Source organism: Phalacrocorax aristotelis, chromosome 8, assembly GCF_949628215.1.
Source record: "Phalacrocorax aristotelis chromosome 8, bGulAri2.1, whole genome shotgun sequence".
In the NCBI taxonomy this organism is placed as follows: domain Eukaryota; kingdom Metazoa; phylum Chordata; class Aves; order Suliformes; family Phalacrocoracidae; genus Phalacrocorax; species Phalacrocorax aristotelis.
In genome coordinates this window covers 26,736,961-26,757,958 of record NC_134283.1, presented here as the reverse complement: position 1 = coordinate 26,757,958, position 20,998 = coordinate 26,736,961, and the positions used below count along the sequence as shown (strand labels likewise).

The 20,998-nt window shown below is 37.9% G+C and overlaps 1 long non-coding RNA gene across 6 annotated transcripts in view; it reads left to right on the top strand.

Moving 5' to 3' along the window:
- The window catches only part of LOC142061278 (uncharacterized), a 346,726-nt gene that overhangs the window by 63,876 nt on the left and 261,852 nt on the right, over positions 1-20,998 (top strand). The window lies entirely within an intron of this gene.

Sequence of the window (20,998 nt, the reverse complement as noted above, 5' to 3'; positions counted from 1 at the left end):
ATTCCAGCTGATATCATGAAGCTATATATGAAAATACCTGTATCATGAATGCAGTTATCAATACCCCCAAACAGTACTTGAGTGCTAAGGGTCAACTGTTAAATCTTATCATAGAATCGTTAAGGTTGGAAAAGACCCTTAGGGTCATCGAGTCCAACCACTAACCTATCACTGCCAAGTCCACCACTAAACCATATCCTCAAGCACCACATCTACTCTTCTTTTAAATACCTCCAGTAATGGAGACTCAACCACCTCCCTGGGCAGCCTGTTCCAATGCTCGACAACCCTTTCGGTGAAGTTTTTCCTAATGTCCAACCTAAACTTCCCCTGATGCAGTTTGAGGCCATTTCCTCTCATCCTATCGCTTGTTACTGGGGAGGAGAGACCGACCCCTGCCTCGCTACAACCTCCTTTCAGGTAGTTGTAGAGAGCGATAAGGTCTCCCCTCAGCCTCCTCTTCTCCAGGCTAAACAACCCCAGCTCCCTCAACCACTCCTCATAAGACTTGTTCTCTAGACCCTTCACCAACTTTGTTGCCCTTCTCTGGACACGCTCCAACACCTCAATGTCCTTCTTGTAGTGAGGGGCCCCAAACTGAACACAGTACTTGAGGTGCGGCCCCACCAGTGCCCAGTACAGGGGCACTATCACCACCCTACTCCTGCTGGCCACACTATTCCTGATACAAGCCAGGATGCCATTGGCCTTCTTGGCCACCTGGGCACACTGCTGGCTCATGTTCAGCCAGCTGTCAAGCAACAACCCCAGGTCCTCTTCCTCCAGGCAGCTCTCCAGCCACTCCTCCCCAAGCCTGCAGCGTTGCATGAGGTAGTTGTGACCCAAGTGCAGGACCTGGCATGTGGCCTTGTTGAATCTCATACCATTGGCTCCGGCCCAATGATCCAGCCTGTCCGGGTCCCTCTGTAGGGCCTTCCTGACCTCCAGCAGATCAACACTTCCACCCAGCTTGGTGACATCTGCAAACTTACTGAGGGTGCACTCAGCCCCCTCGTCCACATCATCAATGAAGATATTGAACAGGACTGGCCCCAACACTGAGTCCTGGGGAACCCCACTCGTGACTGGCCGCCAACTGGATTTGACTCCATTCACCACCACTCTCTGGGCTCAGCCATCCAGCCAGTTTTTAACCCAGCACAGAGTGCACTTGTCCAAGCCGTGAGCAGCCAGCTTCTCCAGGAGAATGCTGTGGGAGACAGTGTCAAAGGCCTTACTAAAGTCCAAGTAGACAACATCCACAGCCTTCCCCTCATCCACTAAGCAGGTCACCTTATCATAGAAGGAGACCAGGTTAGTGAGGCAGGACCTGCCTTCCATAAACCCATGCTGGCTGATGTAGGCATTAATATAGGGGTTTTAAGCTTAAAAAGTTTTAACTGAGCTATAGTGTTTTATTCAGGTTCATCTGCCAGTGGATGGAGTTTGAGGCAGTGGGCTGTTATGAAGAGCCAGACAAAGAAGGAAATTTGACAAAGAAATGTTAACAGAAGTCTCCCTAGGAAAAGAATACTAACATACATCCTGTGGGAGGAGAGGAATAGCTGGGTTCTTTTTTGCAATAAGATCATCTGATTTGGATGTAAGAGTGTTCAAAGTTAGAAAAAGCAAAGAAACATCCTCTTTGTTTTGTCACAGATGGAGCCAGGAAAAGAATGAGGTTTATTGAAACACTGTTATGTAATTCTTATTTAAGATTGTTTTGCTTTTTCTAACATGTTGTAAACTGCTGTTTTTTACCTGGTTGGAAGTGTATGCCTCCTGAAATCTTGAGCTAAAAGTATCTTTGCTGACAGCATGGGGGAAAAAACAAGAGGGACTGGACCAAATCCAGGTATAGTTTTAGAGAAGGCCTAATACAGAAATGTGCCCTCTGCATACTTTATGTATGTATGCAGGATGCTGAGCACAAGGGAACATGCAACATGTAGGCAGAAGTGCATGTCTTACGACCGTTAAGAATAGCTATTCCTCTTTTCCTGTCTTTTCTAGAACAACTTCTAACTAGGTTTTATGAACTCTGAAGTAATTTTGTTGTATGTATGAAAAGCTTATGTGGCAAAAACATTTGCAAAACCTACAGAAAGAATTAACACCTTCATGTGTAAAAACTTTACATTTCCTGTATTTGGAAAGGCATTTTGACGACTGAAACTTCAGAGTTAAAATATGCAAATGTCCTGTCAGTTTGATCATATTGTATATAACCCCTGCTAGTTTCCCAAAGGCTGGGAGCCCAGCTTTGAGAGCTCTTCCTTCTCCAGATGACTATTTAAGTGATTTCAGAACCAAATTCTCTGTCTGGTATCTATTTCTAGGACTGGCTACCTGCTCTCTGGGAATCCAAAGAAAAAAGCTGGGCTTCTGTTCCTCAAACTTATTGTTATTCACTTGTTCTTAAATTAAAAAAGCCTTCCTCTTTCTTCATAATTGTGAACCTGCTAAAGCTGTTTGAAGACCTTTGTCTGATTGTTTGAACAGAAAATCTAGGACAGTTCATTTCATGAAATTATTTCCCTTTGTGGAAAATAAATATATTGTTTTGCATTGCGTTGATCCAAATGCAAGTGTTTTTCACTTGTAAAATGAATTTAAATATTTTGTAATGGGCCTGTTTAATGTTAAATTGCACATGTACAAGCTGTCATATCTTACAAAAGATGCAGCTGTGGTGTGCTATGCTTGGTCTCAAGTGTGAGTTGGACTTGCCGTGTGCACTGCTCTCTCCAGATGGACTTTAGATAGCTAATGTTGATGCATTTTTGGGAATGAATGTGCTCAGCTTAGGTCACAGCAGAGTGTCAGTCATTCAGCTGAAGCATGGCCCTCTTTGAGACCTACATAAATGAATCAGACCAGGAACTCGTATTCATATTGAAAACCTGAAAGTATTGCAGGTATCAATTTTGAGTTCTCACACTTTCTGAAATCCATCAGAGAAGTTCACGGTATTTTCATTGGTTATGCAGATGCTTCAAGTTTTCAATGAAAAAATTGTTACTTGTTATAACAAAGCTGAAACGCTACATAGTATTGCCTACAGTGAAGCAAAGATTAGATTCAGACTTGATATTGTAGCATAACTTTAAATTGAAGATACTTTATGTAGGGGGAAATTCCTTTTTGGTGTCCCTGATACCTCATTCAGGGAAGGAAAAGACAACATGTTGAGAAAGGGAAAAAAAAAAAAAAAAAGATGAGGTAGGAACAGGGTTGTATCATCTCATTGTCTCAGGCTTGATCTTGCAATGAGATGGAAAAGGCAGTCTTGTCTTCTGTGGGCTTTTGTAGAAATAAACAGAAATGCAGTTACTCCATTAGTATGCCATGTACTGAAGTTATGCTGGGTACGAGAATTTGCCTGCAGGTTTGCATTAAGGGTTTAGAACTTTATTGTTTGACACAAAGTCATGACGCTGAAGTTTCAGAGAAGTGGAAAAAATGTAAGGAAATAAGAATTACTTTTTTCCTGCTGGGATAGTTAAGATCAATTATTAAATAACTTGGTTAAAAATTCACACTTGCTTCAAGGTACCCTAATTGGATTTACTTTAATGTACTGTCCTATCTCACTCGAAGAAAAATCACAGATTTTTGATAGTTTGAGTTTGACTATAATAATAATATAATCATCTAAGTGGTATACAGTTAACCAAAATGCACATAACAGAAATGAACAACCAACTAGTTTCATCTTGTGAGAAATACAGCTGCAAAATGGCAGTTCACTATTTGCTTTTTTATTTCAGGTTTCTTTGGCCACTGCTTTTGATGGGAGATATTTCTATAAACTCATTCTGCTTGTAGCTTGGCCTTAGTTTAATTTCCAGACTGAATTTGGTCAGAACCAGTTGTTGTAGTAATCTTGCTATATTTTATATGTTAACATGGTCTTAAATAGTTTTTATTGCTTCCACACACACACACACCCCCACCCCCCCCAGTGAAGAATTGTATTTCCCATTACTTCTTGGAGCTTTGGAGGGTGCAGTAATACAAAGTCCTGAGAGATACTGGATTTTTTTTTTTTTTTGACAAAGATATGACTAGTAATATTTTAGACTTTAGTTGGTACCTAGCAGACACAGAAGAGTCTTTGGGTCTTTTTAGTACCTGCTCAGAGATGAGCCGTCTGGTAAATACTAGCTCACAGCTTCATAGAGCCATGTGATGCTTTTTAAAGATGCTTCATTAACACTAATGACATATTTTATTGTACAGACGGGTGAGTAAATCATTTACATTTTATTAATGTTGAGAGAACTGGTTAGTGTCCTGTGCAGGATGTTATTCCTTTGTTCAGGAAATACTCTGTTGGAACTTTGAAAGGTTTTTGGTTTTCTCCCTAATGCCTTATGTTTATGTAGAATATTTGTAGAGGGAGACTGCAAAATGTCAGCGTTTCAGCACACTGCAAGTTTCTAAGAGCTGTGATCCCATTCAACATACACTTTTTCCTGGCTTTAAAGTACTGTAAAATAATGATAGGCTGCTCTGTGCCATCAGTTATTATGTTGCCATCAGCTGCATTTCTTGAGGATTCAGTGAAAAGGCTTTTAAAACCTTGTAGTGCTGTTGCATGTGTCCTATATAAAGTATGAAGTGATGCAGATAATTCTTAGAACTTGTAACTTTACTGGTGATCACAGAAAAGAAAGCTAGCTTTTGTCATATGTTTTTCTTCAGGTCACTGATTTTTAGTAACAGTCTTACCTTAAAGGAGTTTCACCTTGAAGCTCAACATGTTAGTCTTAATGCTTCTCTTATTGGCCACAGTTACTTTTTAGACTGAAATAAAATATTTTTATTATTTTACAAGTCAGCCCTTTTATTAATACTTAAGATGACTCTCTGTTGTACAAATAAAGTTATCTTACCTCAAGCAATCCCTGCTGTGCATCTGTAAGAAAACATTATCGCTTTGAAGTCCAGAAAACTGTGTATCCAGCTTTTTTCTTGTTATCCCTCTTTCAAAGTTTTTTGTGTAGTTCTTTCTCATAGTTTAAGATAGTTCTTTCTCATAGTTTAAGATGATTAATTATACAAGTTAAACACTACAAAGTGAAAAGGTGAATATGCTTGAAATGAGGAAGACCTGAAGTTTGTATTCTGCAAATAAAATTTAATCAGTATAATGGATGGTTTAAATTTTCAGCCATGTGTCTGTCTGTGTGTCCTGCCCCCACCACTCCTAAACAGTCAAACTAAATGTGTTTTCAGTGGTAATGGGCTGGTGGAATCCTTGGTGATATTCTCTGTGTAGGTTTCACCTGTCCTGATAGCTAACTGGAATAACATGTCCTTGGCAATACTTCCAGGTCAGTAACCTATGAGGAACACTGTCCACTTCAGGAAGAGAACCTTGTTTTTTCAAAGAGTTTAATAATGACTAGAAACTTCAGGGAGTTCACGGCATGGATGGAAAACACGCTCAGTTCAGGGAGGTTCTTAGTGTCAGTAGAATTATCATTCCAAGTCATTATTATCTCACTGTATTAGGTCTCCTAACAGCAAAATATGTTAAGAATCTGAAGTAGGACTTGGCACATGGAGTCTTAAAAGCTAAAAGGGAAGGATGAATATTGTATTTGATTTTTTTTTCAGAAGTTAGGGACTTTACATTTCATAGAATCATTAAGGTTGGAAAAGACTTCTAAGAAAACCAAGTACAACCATCAACCAAACATTACCGTGCCCTGAAGTGCCGTGTCTACATGTCTTTTAAATACTTCTAGGGAAGGTGACTCCACCACCTCTCTGGGCAGCCTGTTCCAAAGCCTGAACACTCTTTCAGTGAAGAAGTTTTTCCTAATATCCAATCTAAACCTCCCTTGACGTAGCTTGAGGCCGTTTCCTCTCATCCTATTGCAGTAACTTGGGAGAATAGATACCCATGTCACTACAATCTCCTTTCAGGTAGCTGTAGAGAGCGATAAGGTCTCCCTTCAGCCTCCTCCAGACTAAACAACCCCAGCTTCCTCAGCCGCTCCTTGTAAGACCTGCTCTCTAGACCCTTCACCAGCTTTGTTGCCCTTTTCTAGACACACTCCAGCACCTCAATGTCCTTCTTGTAGTGAGGGGCCCCAAACTGAACACTGTATTCAAGGTGCGGCCTCACCAGCACCCAGTACAGGGGCACTATCACCTCCCTGCTCCTGCTGGGCACACTATTCCTGATACAAGCCAGGACGCTGTTGTCCTTCGTGGCCATCTGGGCACACTGCTGGTTTATGTTCAGCCAGCTGTCAACCAGCACCCGCAGGTCCTTTTCAGCACACTGCTTGCTTTCCCTTTTCTAGGACACAGATCCCTACTCAATGGTTGCTTGTGCTCTTATCTGCTCAAATGCATTTTCTTTGTATTCATCGCCCAGCTGAATTCAGGCATACACATAGAAGCTGATCTCTGAAAGGCTAGAGTGTGTTTAAGTGTTCAAAAGTTTGCAAAGTCAGGGTGGGGGGGTTGCAACTTTTCTGACTGCCTTTATAGGCACCTTGTATAAGTGTTACATTTCTCATTTTGTTTATATTCCTGCTTTTTTCTATTTCAGAAATGATGTGATTAGCCTCATTAAGAATAAAAACTCTCTTAGATAAGATATCTTATTTGCAATAGGGAAGCTGAATGTTTGTTTGTATAACTTTATCAAAATCTGAGTTCATGTCATAAGTACAGCTACAGTGGAGAAGATTAAGAGGGGGAACGTAAAGGATTCCTTAGAGAGTCTTAAGAACTTAAGATTCCAAGGAGAGAATTGAACTGCTAGGAAATTTGTAAAAGACAATAATAATGTATTTATTATTTATTAAAAAGTAGTTTGGAAGCACCAAAACAGAACTTACAGCATTGTTTTTTACAATTTCATATCAGCCTGTCCTTTGAAGACAGTTAACCAGCAGTTTTGGTCCACCATGCAAAGCATGGAGTGCAGCAGGGGAAAACTGGGGAAAAATAAGAAGCTTGAGTTAACCTGTGGACTTGCCAACAGCTTTGGTTTGCTTATCTACAGGGAGCGTAGAATTACACTGACATATCTTTTGTCACAATAATTAATTTCCTAAATAAGAAAACATAAGAATTTAATTTCTATCCCATTGTATACTTTCCTAGCACTTCTGTGATTTAGTTTTTGTACTCAGGGAATGCACTGAGGTCCCAGTTAAGACATACATGAGTGCTGGGTTTTACAGTGCTATGTAATCTTTTCTGGAGTATGGAATAATTTTCAACCAAAACCTTTCTGGCAGAAAATGTAATTGATGATGTTTGACGTTTTGTATTTCCTTTAAAAAAAAAAAAGAAACAAAAGGATCTGTAAAGTTCAGGTATTTCTTAAAAAAGAAAAAATTCAGATATGATAATTCAAAATTCATTTTATTTCAGAAATCTCAGTTTTATTTTGTGGGGGAAAAACTCCACAAAAAAACCCAAACAACAGCTCAGAACAATGTTTGAATTGGAAACAGAACACCTTCTTTGTTATTTTTTCCATGTTTACTGGACTAGTTATTCAGAGTGCCAGCGTAGTTCAAAGAACCCACTCAAACAACAAATTCGTTCTCCTACTGATAGTTCCTAGATATCTTTACATCAAAAAAAACACTTCAAAAATAATTACTTTTGTCCAGCTTATAATCAGGTAACATGAAAAAAGGCATCCATTGACCTTTGCAAAGAAAATATCTGAATTAGTATCTGCAAATATGGTATGGAAAATACTGCTTCAATTTTAAACTTGCAGGCCTGGTGCCTAATAAAATCTTATTGCTACTCTTGTGAAATTAACACATAGATCCATCTTGCTTTCAACATTTGCCCTGACAATGTTTTTCTAAGCCCTGATAGTTGCTTTTTAAAACTGAATTTTCCAATTTCTTTAACTTGTCACCACTGTCTCCACTTTAAGGTAAATGCTGAAGTTTTTGGCGCTCCCCTGGGTGCATGCCATCTTTGTGTCCTTTTTGCCTTGTCCAAACACAGAGAATGGTAAATCTGATATGAGATAATAAATGGTATGGTGTGCCTTTGAAATAAGAAGTTGCAGAGCATGAAGGACCTTCATTAGTGCACTCAGAGCACTTGACCCACCACTTCATTGTTTTTTAGCTGTTTGACTTTTATCTGGCACTGCCCTTGGATGGTCTCTGCATTCCTTAGCAGCTGTTTGTACTCCAGGTCTTCTCTGTGATGCAAATACAAACCGTGGGTCTGCATTGCATGGTTGTTATTTGTAGTGGTTTGGGCTTTTGGAAGGAAGATAGAAGTTTCTTCTCGCATAGAATTTTGGATTGGTGGTGAGATTGGAGAGGGTGCTAGCACCGGTAAGAATAACACTATGATGAATAACATGGGAGTAATACCTGCCAGTAAGATAAGATGTTTCTTGATTTTCAGTTTGTATTTTGCAGCAATATGTAAATGTTTCTTTCCAAGAACATAAACCAGGGGTATTTTTGAGTTTTGGTTAGAACCAGAAAATCTGGGTTAGGTTTTTTCAAAGGCTTAAAACCTGAGTGAACTCAGAACTGATTTGCAGTACAGCCTAATCTACTACTGCTCACTGAGTGAAAGTATTCAGAGAGAAATAGCATAATCTTAGAATTATTTCTGTTTTGATATATCTAAAAGTAACCCTTTCCTAGCAAGAAGAAAAAAAAACAAGCAAGAAAAACTTTGACTTGTACCTTCCTCACCATATAAAAATTTTATGTAAATTATCTTGATAGATTGTTTGTCATAAAACATTGAAGTTTATTTTGAGCTTTGTGACTGAAATTTTGAGCAGATGGTTGTTGCAATGTATAATGAATATTTTTTTGAGAATTTTGTGCCATGCTCTGTTAGTAGAAGACACAAACTTTTAGCATATTTGGACATGCAAGGTAATGTTTTCTTTTAAAAGTAGTCTTATGTTCAACTACTTTGTTTTGCCATTAGTGCATGCTCTTCATATTGGTCTTTGAAGTGGTGCATTTTGTGACCTAAGACTAATTGAACCAAGATCCTCTGCAGTAAATTACACACTTGAGATGGGAGAGTTCAACTTAAACTAATCATACAAAGGATAAGACTCAAATACTAAAGCCTGTTCCTTCACTCAAAAAATGGAAAAAGTTTCATATGTGTGGTGATTATTTTTGTCTTTTTCAGCCTTTTCTTCTGGGTAGGTAGTCTGTTCTGAAATATGGTTTCAGGAACATCACTGTCAGGTTCTCTGTTCACAGTATGCTCTTCCATGCTTTTGGGAAACCACTGGAAATGTCTTGTTTTATTAAATTTTAATTTTAATTAAATTTGATCAAAGTTCCAACTTTGTTAATTCAATAAATTTCAGTATATAAAAGGTTGCCTTGTACATATGATCATCTTTAGTATCTGTATGAAAACCATACCACAAAGGAAGATCCATGTCTTTAACAAGTTTATGTCCTTTTCTTAATTGTTTTCATGTAGACTTGCTATACACATTGAGAAACTTCTGTAGTTAACAGTTTTCGTTAGTCTGTAATATATTTTTGCTGAAGGCAGAAGAGGATAGATAGGGAGCAAAGGATTAGCCTCCATTAAAAAACTGAAATTAAAGAAGGAAGCTTTTACAACTTGCTCTGAGATGGCTGTGCTTCAGTCATTTCAGATTTGTATTTTGTAATGTGTTTTAGTAGGAGGGTGGAACTGAGTGACTCTGCGAAGTTTCTTAGGCAGACACGCAGCCTCCTTAGATCTCTCCGTAGGATTTAGAAGAGATGGTTTGTTGTTGCATTTCTATTTTTACTTACTTCTTCCTTTCGTATATAAAATTGAATAATAACATAACTTTGAAGTATTTTCTTGAATTTATTTGTAAGAGGGACTATAAAATATAAAATTTATCACTAAGAACCTTTGCTCAATTAAAACAAAAAGAATTTTTCTCTACAGTTTTGTTAGAGGAAAGAAAAATATTTATAAATGTCAAAAGATACTTCCAAATAACATAATTTATACTTTTTAAAATGGATTGTATAAGGGTTTATGTAATTGAGCGGGGGGGAGTAGGGGAAAGGGGAAGACATTTTGTTTCATCTTATTACTTTCCTGACCCCTGTAACTAAGAGATGAGAAGTTTTGATAAGTGTTTGTCCTGGTACAAAAGGCTGAGATTTAGATTAGTTCTCTCTGCTTTGTGTGGGAGTTTGAGCAAAGATTTCCTGTATCTTGTGAGAATGCCTGTAAGGGTGCTTTTAAATGGTTCATTCTTTCTGTCCCGCTAAAGGTTTTTCAATGTCAAAATTAAATGTTTATTAAGTTACAGAGAAAACAGAAAAATAGCTTTAATCTGGGTTTCTGGGAAATCCAGTTACCCATCTTGCTGTTAAAAAAAAAAAAAAGGGCATTTAGATACAGCTATATCTATTCCTACAACATCCCTGAATTCCATTTAGAGGTATGAGTCCAAGTGACACTAATAGCAATTACATTTTCAATTTGCAGGCATAATTGTAGGCCCTTAGCAAAGAAACAGTAAGAGGAGAAATGTTCATATGCAACACGTTCTCTCTGGAGAGATTAAAGAACCAAGCAGATTAATTGCAGAATGTCTTTAAGAGTTGCACCAGGTTTAACTTTGGGGGCAGGGGGTGGAGGGGTGGGGAAGAATTAACTGACTAAATCTTTCCCTCAGGAAGGAAGGTCAGAAAAAAATTTGCAGTTACAGTCTGGCAACAACATTTTTTCTCTTCTTCAAAATATTCCTGTTGTTTCCTTTTAGTGAGTTTGGGATTTGTGGGGAGGACATAAGAGTGAAAGAAGCTGCCCAGGAAAGGCTAAGTAGCCCAGTAATGTAGCCTTCTTGATTTGATGGGGGACTGACACAGATTGTGAATTTTCTGTGGAGACTAATGTGCAGTTAGTGAACTCATTTGTACACCAGCCAAAGGCTTGTGAAGGAAAAAAAAGAAGCATTTGTGGGTCACTTAGATCAGCTTTTATTCACTGTCTGGGTCGGGAGGGAACTGAAGTACTTAGATGAACCCATTTTACACAGAATGAAAGAAAATATCTGTCACTGCTACAGCATTCCTACAAATTAATGTATTGTGGTTTCTACAGGAGATATTTTCATGTATTATGAGATGTGTACTTCTGCTTTTCAGCACTTGTTCCAGGCAACATGATGACAGTTACTGTACAGCTCTGCTTTTCTAAAATGTATGATGCCTCTGTGTTTTCATTAAACCATTAAGACTCTGACTATCATCATTATTTAACAAAATATTTTGGCCTTTGACACAGTTGGCCAGATATAAAACTTTGAAGCATATGTGTTCCCTTGAGTGTCATTTTCAGTGATTTTGCTGATAAAATGCTATCACTGAAAAGAACTGGGATCACATTTTTTTCTCAGGAAGAGGCATTAGTGCAACTTCCTGAGAAGAGGTGCTCTGTCTTTTGCTTGTCTGTATGGGAGTTAAGGCAAGGAAAATGTGGTTAAAATTTAGAAAGGAAAAAAATCTTCTGAGTAAAAAGGGAGCACCTCTAGAGCATATTGACCTTACCAATGCAATGAAAAAGCAAGAAAATTGGGAATGAAAAAGTATTTTTGTTTGGATCTTGTTGCCGTGTGGAAAATAGATGGACTTGGATATCAGAACTTTTTGATCATGGATATATGTTTTATGAATTACATGACCTCCTTGTTCTGTGGCAAAGAGGACGTGGACCAGAGAAAAGCCAGGTGGGACAGTGTAGTGGTTCCAACTGGGCTAGCAGGACCTTGGGGTCTCTCTCTTGGGTTCACTCTCTCCATACATGGCCCTGGAGAGCACCAGATGTACAGGGCAGAAAACAGCCATTTCTGACTTATCTTGTTCAAATTTGCTTGGCACCTAAGAACTTGCTGTTACAAGCATCTCAATACCTTCACAACTTCCACAGTGGGTAACAGGTTGCTTACTATCAAGTTATTTCTCTGTTCCTATAACTAAGCTATTACCTTGTGCCAGTGTTAAAACATTAAGTAATGTTAAAACACTGTTCTCAATTAGACCAAATCTGTTCCAACCCCTACAGATTCTTTGGGGATACTCAAGTTGCAAAAAATGTAAAATAAAAAGCAAAAGAAAGGTATAGTTTTGCCAACATTTATATAATTTGAATGCAGGATACCATATTAAAACATGGTGCTTAACAGTAACAAGCTGTTTGAAAGTTTGTTTGGTTTTTTTTTCCTCATTTCTAATTCTGCCCAGCAATTGACCTGTGCCCAAATCACCGATACCTAAAATGTCCATTCAGAATATCTGTTGAACAGAGAATTTTGTTGTTTTCTTCAAGGACTTAATATTTTTTTCAAGGGGAAAAATGTTTAGTCTGAAAGAGTAATCAAAATTGAATACAGAATTTTCAATATACTAACCCTTAATAACTCACACAGCGTCAGAATTCAATGGGAAAAGTAAAAGTAAATCCCCTTTATGATAGTGAAATATTCCATGCTCCTAAGTAAGATAGTATTACTTTTTTGCCCATGTAGCCTGGTAGGCAAACAAGATCAAGTAACACTGTGACGAAGGATGGCTACCATTTCTGGTATGTAATGTACCTTGCACCTTCGGGAAACCACCTGAATGTAGACACTTGCTGGGAAAGTGAAGATGCTGCTGCTGCTGAGCCAGCTAAGGCAGATTAGCATTTTGTGCTAGTAAGATGGTGATGGGCTAAGGCATTTGGGGTACGTTTTCAGTGCATTTGCAGTGTGTCAGCTCAGCTTCTATAGGAACTTTAAATGCCAAATTGGTGTACCAATGCAGCTGGTGCATTAGACTAAATATCGAGGCAGACAAGAAAACCTCATCTCATCTTTCTAGACTTCATTTACACTATAGCAGAGCAGGCAAGAGGAAAAGTCTGTCTTTTAACCAATTCAAAGGCAGGGGGTCAGAAGCTTAAATGGAATTGTCCCAGGCATCTGTTAGTATGTGCTTTCATGGCTACATCACTGGCTAGGGTTCAGGAGACTGATATTAATATTTCTGCCACAGATATGCTGTGTGTGATCAGTCAAACTGCCATATCTTTCTGGTCTCATGGTCTGTTTTTCACCTAAACTAAATTCTGGGGACAGAGGCTGATGATTGCTCTCTCTGTAAAATATGTGGCACAATAAACCACTAATTTCTACTGGCCCTTACAATGATTTGGATAGAAATTGGATAAACTGTACTAGAAAATGAGCTGTGTCATGGCAAGATTAATAGCTAGGAAAACAATATTTTACAGAGGTAGGCATGAGAGGTACAGTTGGGTCCAGGAGCCAGTATAATTCATCAAAGCAAGCTATCCACAATTTTGCATTGAACTGTTGGCACAATATAAGTACTTACACAGGAAAATGTATTTAATACCATGCAACTGGAGAGGAGAATGTGTAGTAATTTATTTAATACCATTGGTTTTAAAGAAAACTTGTGTAGCAAATGCAGGTCAGGGCTGCCTAAAATCAGTGTTGGCCTTCAATATTATGACTTTACCAACCATATAGCAATCTTAAATATTTATGAATTCTGAGCTTGAAAACAAAGATTTAGGAATTCTCACTCAAATTTGGTGCATTCTAGGTTGATCAGTATATACCCTGGATAACCTTGTGCTGTCCAGAGTTCTTTGTCTGATAAAAATTTGTTTACACTTTGAGCCAATAATTTTAGGCAAGGTATTGCACCTGTGGCATAGCTGGGCCCTGAACCAGAAATGTCCTTCTCTTTAGCCGCAAAGCTGCTGTTTACCTGGGGCAGGGGGGAAATCCTGCATCCTGTAGATTATGGGTTGCTTTCAGTAGAAGTTATTTCTCTAGTTGTTTACTCCCAGTAGGATTTTTTTTTTAATATTCTTTTTGAAGCTTGAATGTATTTTCTTCTCTTCTAAACTTTTCCTTATCCATCTGACAGCTCTGGCTTCTTGTACATCTTTTTCCTGCAGCTGAAATCATTGTGAAGCATTTTCTTAACAATTTTCTAATACTTTATTTTGCTCTTGTATGCCAAATCAATGCTGTTAGATGAACTACGAATACAGGACTTGTTACCTAACTACTTCAGAAATAGCAGTGTCCATTGGTATCTAGATTACAAAAGTTGTTAAATTTAAGGGCTAGAGGCTTTCCTGTTACTTTTGGAGAAAACTTTTGCTGATTTCTGAGAATGTGAAGGTGCATATTTTTTCCCCTCAATAAGTGGAGATCTCCCCACTGCCCTCTCCATGTGAGCCCTATGTGCTTTTAAACTATGAGGTCCTGAGTTAGGTTTGGCTTCGATAAAGCTCTCTGAGAAGCTGAGCACAAGGAACTAGATATGAGTGAGAAACTACTACTGCCTGGGAACAGCCTAAAACTAAATTCTGTTCACATATCTGGTCTCTGAGAGGTCAAGACTGCAGTGGCACAGAGGCAGTAGTCTGTAGACCTTTCTTGGCTTCACCATCAATGAGACTGTAAGACTGGGGCCTGGCTGTTTGCTTTTACTTTTGCACATGACTGCATAGCCAAAGTAAGCACAAGCTGTTAGTACTTTTATACACATGCGTGCACACATACACATATAATGTATATTTAGCATGCTTTAATAAAACATTGAATACAAGAAACTGGCAATGAAAATTACATGCTCTTATCAACATTTTTATTTTAAACTAGGTTTTGCACTGTGATGCTGCAGAGGTATCTACAACATAATCAGCTTGGTAATAGAAGAAAGTAATTTCTTACAATGATCTTTGTTAATGTCAAGGATAATTTGGGCTGACTGATTTGATTGCTGCTCTTTTCCGGCAAGAGGTCTCAATAAATGAAACTGCTTGCCTGGATAATTTAGGCTTATATGATTGCCAGCAAGCTAATGATGCAAACACAGCTGAAATAAAATTTCTGCTTTATATTGGAGGTTTAAAAAAAAGGGTGGGGGGGATGACACCTGCAGTATGGCCTCTGTCAAAACACAAAGAGCCATTTGCAAGTCTCAGGATTGAAAGTGGCTTGTGTGTATTTTGAGACATGTTTCAGACAATTGACCTTTATAGATCACTAGGATACTGTTTTATGCTCTTGCTGACAAGATATCTATTTCCTCATAACTCCTGCCCTGGTCAAAATGGGCTGTTAAAGTTTAAAGGTTTTAAAGTAGGTATTTTTCTTTAAAAAAGAGGAGGAAGGTGAAGCTCCACAGATATTTATGCTAAACTTAGTATTCTGCAGTGATTTATTGGGGATTGAAGCTACAGCTTCCTTATTTAGAAGATTTATGTATGGAGTGCAGTACATTTGCTCAAACCATTTTTTTCTGGCATAACTAGTTTGGAGAAAATTATTCTGGTGCATGTATTGATTCCATATGTTACATGCAGTTCTGCCTGGGAGTAACTAGAAAAAAAAGTGCATCAAGAAACAGAGAACTGAGTCTGTTCGTCATCTACACTACTTGATCAAGAAATATGGCAGGCTTTGAGGTGTAGGGGGAAAGAAACCCAAAACTTGGCTCTTAAAATTCTTTAGAGGCCAATTCATCATTTAATTCTAGGCCAGCCTATTCCTTGCTACTTGAAATTTTTTTTTATTTCCCGTAGTTTTTACGTTCTTTCATGAGTCCGTCAGGACTTACCAACCGTAAGCAAGTTTTCTAATTACCTGGGTTCAAAGCAGAATCATTTATAGCAGATTGTCTTTGCACAGATTATTTCAAAGCTGTCTCTGATGAGTTTTCTTCACTTCTTCAGGTGTTTTGCTTGAAGGCTTGCAATTTTGGGGGGAAAAGTGTACCTCATTACGCACAGAAATCTTACATTGTTAGGAGTTAGGCAAGTCAGAGTTACGTCAGCTAGTGGCTAGATTAATCAATGAATAATGTAGTTCCTTCTCTACCTAATTAAGTGGATATATAATGATAACCTTCAGAGTTGATCAAGCCATGCTATTTATACTCCTCACTGTAGTTTATTTTAATCTTAATGCTTCCAGTTATTGTCAAATCCTACTGTCCTACATATTTTAAAAGACTAGATTACTTTTGCTGTAGCATGACTAAAATAAATTGGGATTTTTCAAGATTTAATTCCGTTCTTCATGGAATTTAAGGGGATGCCTTTAAAGGAAAGAGTCAAATGTTTGTGTGTGATATATATTCACATTCATAGACTAGACACTGTTTATGTTAAAACAAGGTGTCTCTGTGTGTGTATGCAATGAATATCAGATTGTTTAGAATAACTTTCTGAAAGGTAGGACACATCTGTTTTGTAGCTTATTTATTCCTATGGCATATAAGGGATAGAGGAGTCGTGATTTTCTTGCAGAAAAGGAAAATTATAACTTCTTTTTTGTTCCTATGAATTCTTAGTGTTCTCAGTTGCCTTTATCTTTGACTTTTAAACTAGAATGTTTGAAATAAAAATATACATTTAACTGAAAGCCCAATATCACAGATAACAGAATCGTAATGAGATGACCTAGAGTAAATAATGGATTTAGTAGATACATGGGTAAAACGATATTGTAACTCCACATGAATCATTTGAAGTTCATAAGCAAGTGGATGAAGGTAATGTGGTTGATGTGGATAACAGTTCTGTTACTCAATAAAATGGCCAGGAATAATTGCCAGTTCAAGGGATTCAGCAGGCAGATCAGTTTGTTTCCTTGGAGCTAAACCTTCTCAGCTCATAGAGAAGGCTATCTGCCTGCAAATGTGTCACAATACCATCTTTCTGTTGTGTGTGGGCATTGGCTGTGAAACTGCTAGCTGTGCTGGGGCAAAACTGTGTCTGTCACAGGCTGCACTAACGGTGTACTGGTGTGGGCAGTGCTTCGGCCTGTTCTGTGGCCCTGGCTGGTTTACCAGCTTACTATAAAGAGAAGTAACAACAGTTTATGAACATTTCTAAAATGTTTTTGAAAGGGTCCTTCACAGAAGGCAGGTAAAGAATGAATCTGTCAAGCAAGAGAAGAAATTGTTCTGGATTATCAACTGAGTAAGAATTGGGGAGAATTTGCCAAACAAGGCAAATGTGGTTTGCGCTGATGGAAAGAATAGGCAGGATATATTGGGGTTTTTTTTCCCCCTGAAATATTTTAGATGTGGGTTTTGCTGTTGTGATAGTCTTGGAGTTCTAAATACTGTAGTGAAATAATATAAATACAACAAACGTCAGGTGGGGGGACAGTATCTTTTATCACTGACCTGAGCTATAGATAATTTTTCAGCCACAAGCATATCTTCATTCCTGAACCTGAAATACGTTGATCAATTCTCCACCATCAGATTGAAAGTCTGAACTCTAGTCTGGATTCTCTTTACAAACTTAATACCTGCCTCCCCAGCTAAGTATGGCTGGAGTAATCCTACACAGATGTTATTTCCTGGATGCAGGCTGTAATATACAGCTAGGCTCTTGGGTGCCACAGCCTTTGTTCAGGAGAGGTAATACCATCTCAAAATCCTAGAATACCTGTAGCCAATAAGGATACCCTCGAGGGATATAATAATATTTTTGAATGAACAATTTCGATGAAAGCCTCAGTGTAATAACAAAATTGACCCAACTCTTACACCACTTTCTTTTCCTTGGAGATTCCGGGTTGAGATAGGATGTGAAAACATAGCAATCTGTACTCTAAGAATGAATGATTTTGATGGGTTTGTATTCTCAGAAGCATGATATTTTTTAATTGCTTCAACTGATTTAATGGAAATTACAATGTTTCCTTAGAAACCTCACCTTATTTGATGTACACAATAAATCAACAGACAGCTCTGGGATGAAATGCAGCAGCTTAATGAGGCCAAATCCTGATTATGCTGATTAGTAACTAGAATTGGTCAAAAACTAGGACGTCTGATCAGCAGGGTTGAATCAGAGTGTCTGTTTGCATGCGCAAGTGCATGTGTACACATGGAGGGGGGAGGAAAAGAAAACCCAACTTTTTCCAAATGTCTTGTTGACTGGGAAGTCTAGATTACTCCCCTGCCAGCCCCACAAGCCCCAAGCATGCTTTGTAAACACTGAGTCATTTTGAAGGGGGAATGTTTCGTAAACTTTTGAGCTGGTTAGTGAAGGAGACAATCTTGTGCAGACAATGACATTTCAGCTTTACTAAAGATGCTTCTTAGATCTCAAGTCCTCCAACTGTTGCCAAAGCTGGGGATCTCCCAACTTCAGACTCCTTCCTCCAAAGCAGACTGTCAGATGCTGTATCACATCTGATGGCCTTGGAGGCCTGAGGCTGACATTGACCATTTCCTAGCTCTAAGGCAATCTGGATTGCCAATCAATCTGGATTGATGGATCTGCCATAAAATCCTTTTTTTTATCTTGGCTGGTAAGGTAACTGGCAGAGATTTTAAGGAAGCCTGTGGAACCAGAGAAAAAATTATAACTGCTTCGAGATCAGCAAAATGCCTATATATATTTTCATTATTGTTATTTTTTTTTTTTTTCTTCCCATGAAACTTGGTCAAAGCAGAAAACCTTGTGTCGGCTGTCTAGGATCAGGTTCAGAAATTATTTAACTATTCACACAGTATTTTAGGACAGGTGGTGAAAATTAATAACTGTAAGGGAAATTCTGGTAAGAGAACATAATTACCCAGACTGGATTTTGGCCAAAATGTTTCTGTGGAAAATGCTATGGGATTTTTAAAGGCAATTTGGTTTTATCTTTTATTACAAATATTGCCCGTTTTTATGGCTGTATGATTTGAAGTTTGTATTTGAGCCTAAGGAATATTTTTCAGCAGATTCAGGACTGGGGAAGAACATATAAAACCTACGGTACTTGTGTAATCAAATTTTATAAATAAAACTGTTAAATTTTATTTGAGCCTCAACAGCTATACAGTAATTTAAAATTCTTAGGAAGTGTGCTTTGTGGCTTGTTCACTGCAGATCTAACCCTTTTGTGCTGACAGTTACCTTGTTCTTGTAGCAAGGTGTGTGAGTAATGGCTAAAACATAAGCATATTAAAGAATCTTGCACAGGCGTGGCTGTCAAGGAATATAGTAGTAGTAGTGTGTGGTGTGTGTAGAAGAAAATAATTCATCTGCCTAAGCAGATAAGAGGAACCAGGCTATCTAAATGCCAGTCTATTCTACACGATGAAGTGCAGTGGGACTTCCTTTCAGGGACTTATCAGCAGGGAGGAAATGAAGGACAAATGGATAAGAATGAGAGCTAGTTGGTGGGCAAGAGCTGTATTATAATAAAGACTGTTCTCTCCAGTGGTCTGATCCTGGTCTGTGTTCTGTTTTTCTTAGCTTAAATCAGTAGTGATACTGCAGTTGGTAGCTCTCCTTTTTTTAAGAGCTGAATCTTTGTTGCTTTCAGACTGATTAAATTAAACAGAGGCACTAAGGTTTCCATTGAGAAGCTACACAGGGAAGGCTGCAGAGAGTGATGCTGTATGCAGGGAGTTCCTGAAGCTCCTCCTATGTTTCTGACAACTTCCTCTGGAATCGTAACTGTCTTGTCAAATATGGTGATAGCCTGAAAAAGTGTGAGAAGACACAATAACATCAGAACAGTGCCAGATGGAAACATAAAAGCCAATACTGTGGCACTAGGGCCCAGGGTAGGGCACGGAATTTTTTGAGAATGTGAAGATATAGTAATTTCCTTAAATGAGTTTGCAAAACTACTTGTGCATCCAACAATTTTTCCCAATCCTGATTTTTAATAGCACTTATAATTGCTATAAACCACCCTCCAAATAAAACCATTTGATTTTGTCAATTCCCTAACAATGGAATGTTTAAGAATATGTTTAGTATTTTAAAATATTTTGGAGCAGTTGGTATTTGCTTAGTCTCAGTTTGGAGCATAGCATGTTAATGAACAAGTGATGCTTGAAAGGTCACAAACAAAACAAATAATTCAAGCTGTTGTGATTTATTCTCCTTATTAAACATTTTGTTGAACATTTTTTCTGAATGCAACGTTTGCTGTGTGGTGTGACGGATTATTTGCGTTCTTCTACTTAATGATATGAAAATATTAATTTTTGAATATTGGCAGTATTTAACCTCTTATAATAATCTATCAACAAACATACCAATGAGCATTTTATAATTGTTAGCCAACTAAGATTCTGAGTTCTTCTGTTTTGTGAAAGTATTATTTAAACTTGCTGTAAACTTACAGCTAGGTACGATGCCATACAGATGAGTCGGTTTAATGTCTTAAAACAAAGTCCTGAAGCTTTTATGCACAGTCATGCTAGGCATATTCTAGGTCTGTAAGGCAGCAGAACATCCAATTATATTCATTCTCTGAAGATGACTGTGGCAGATCTAAGGTCAAGGAGAGTCCAGAGGGAAGAGTGGTAGTCTGCATGCAAATCTTTTTTGTTCAAACCAAGTTGATTTTTTTTTTTTCCTATTAAAAATTAGAAGGTTTGTATTTTGGGAAGGAACATTTCATGGTCTTCCCCTTCAGATGTTCTGACTTTACGCATAGCTAAAATATGTTCCAGATATCAACTGAAATGCTAACTCAAAATCAAATCTGGCAACTTCGAAGTATTAATTTTTGACATTTTGGGAGAGAAAACATAAATTTCTTTTGAAAACAAGTTTTTATTTACAGTGATTAAAGACTGTAAGATTATGTATTTGTAACCTACATAAATACCAACACCGAATAGAAATATTTGTATTATTTTTTTAAGACCACCTACTGAAATGTAACTCTTGCTATGAAAGCATTTAAATTTACCAAACCATCCAGTATAGAGAGTTTCTTCACAGACAGAATGAGGTAAAAGAACTTCAGAATCTTATTAGCTGATATTTTTTTTTTTTCAATGACTAAGCAATTCTTGTTCATTTATTGATCAGTTGCAATAAGAAACCAGATTTCATTACGGTTCTTTTAGGAAGTTTTTTGAGGTTTTCAATTGCACGTGGCAACAGTCTCTGTTGCCATGAGACAAAGTCTAATACTGAACAGGTGGTACAA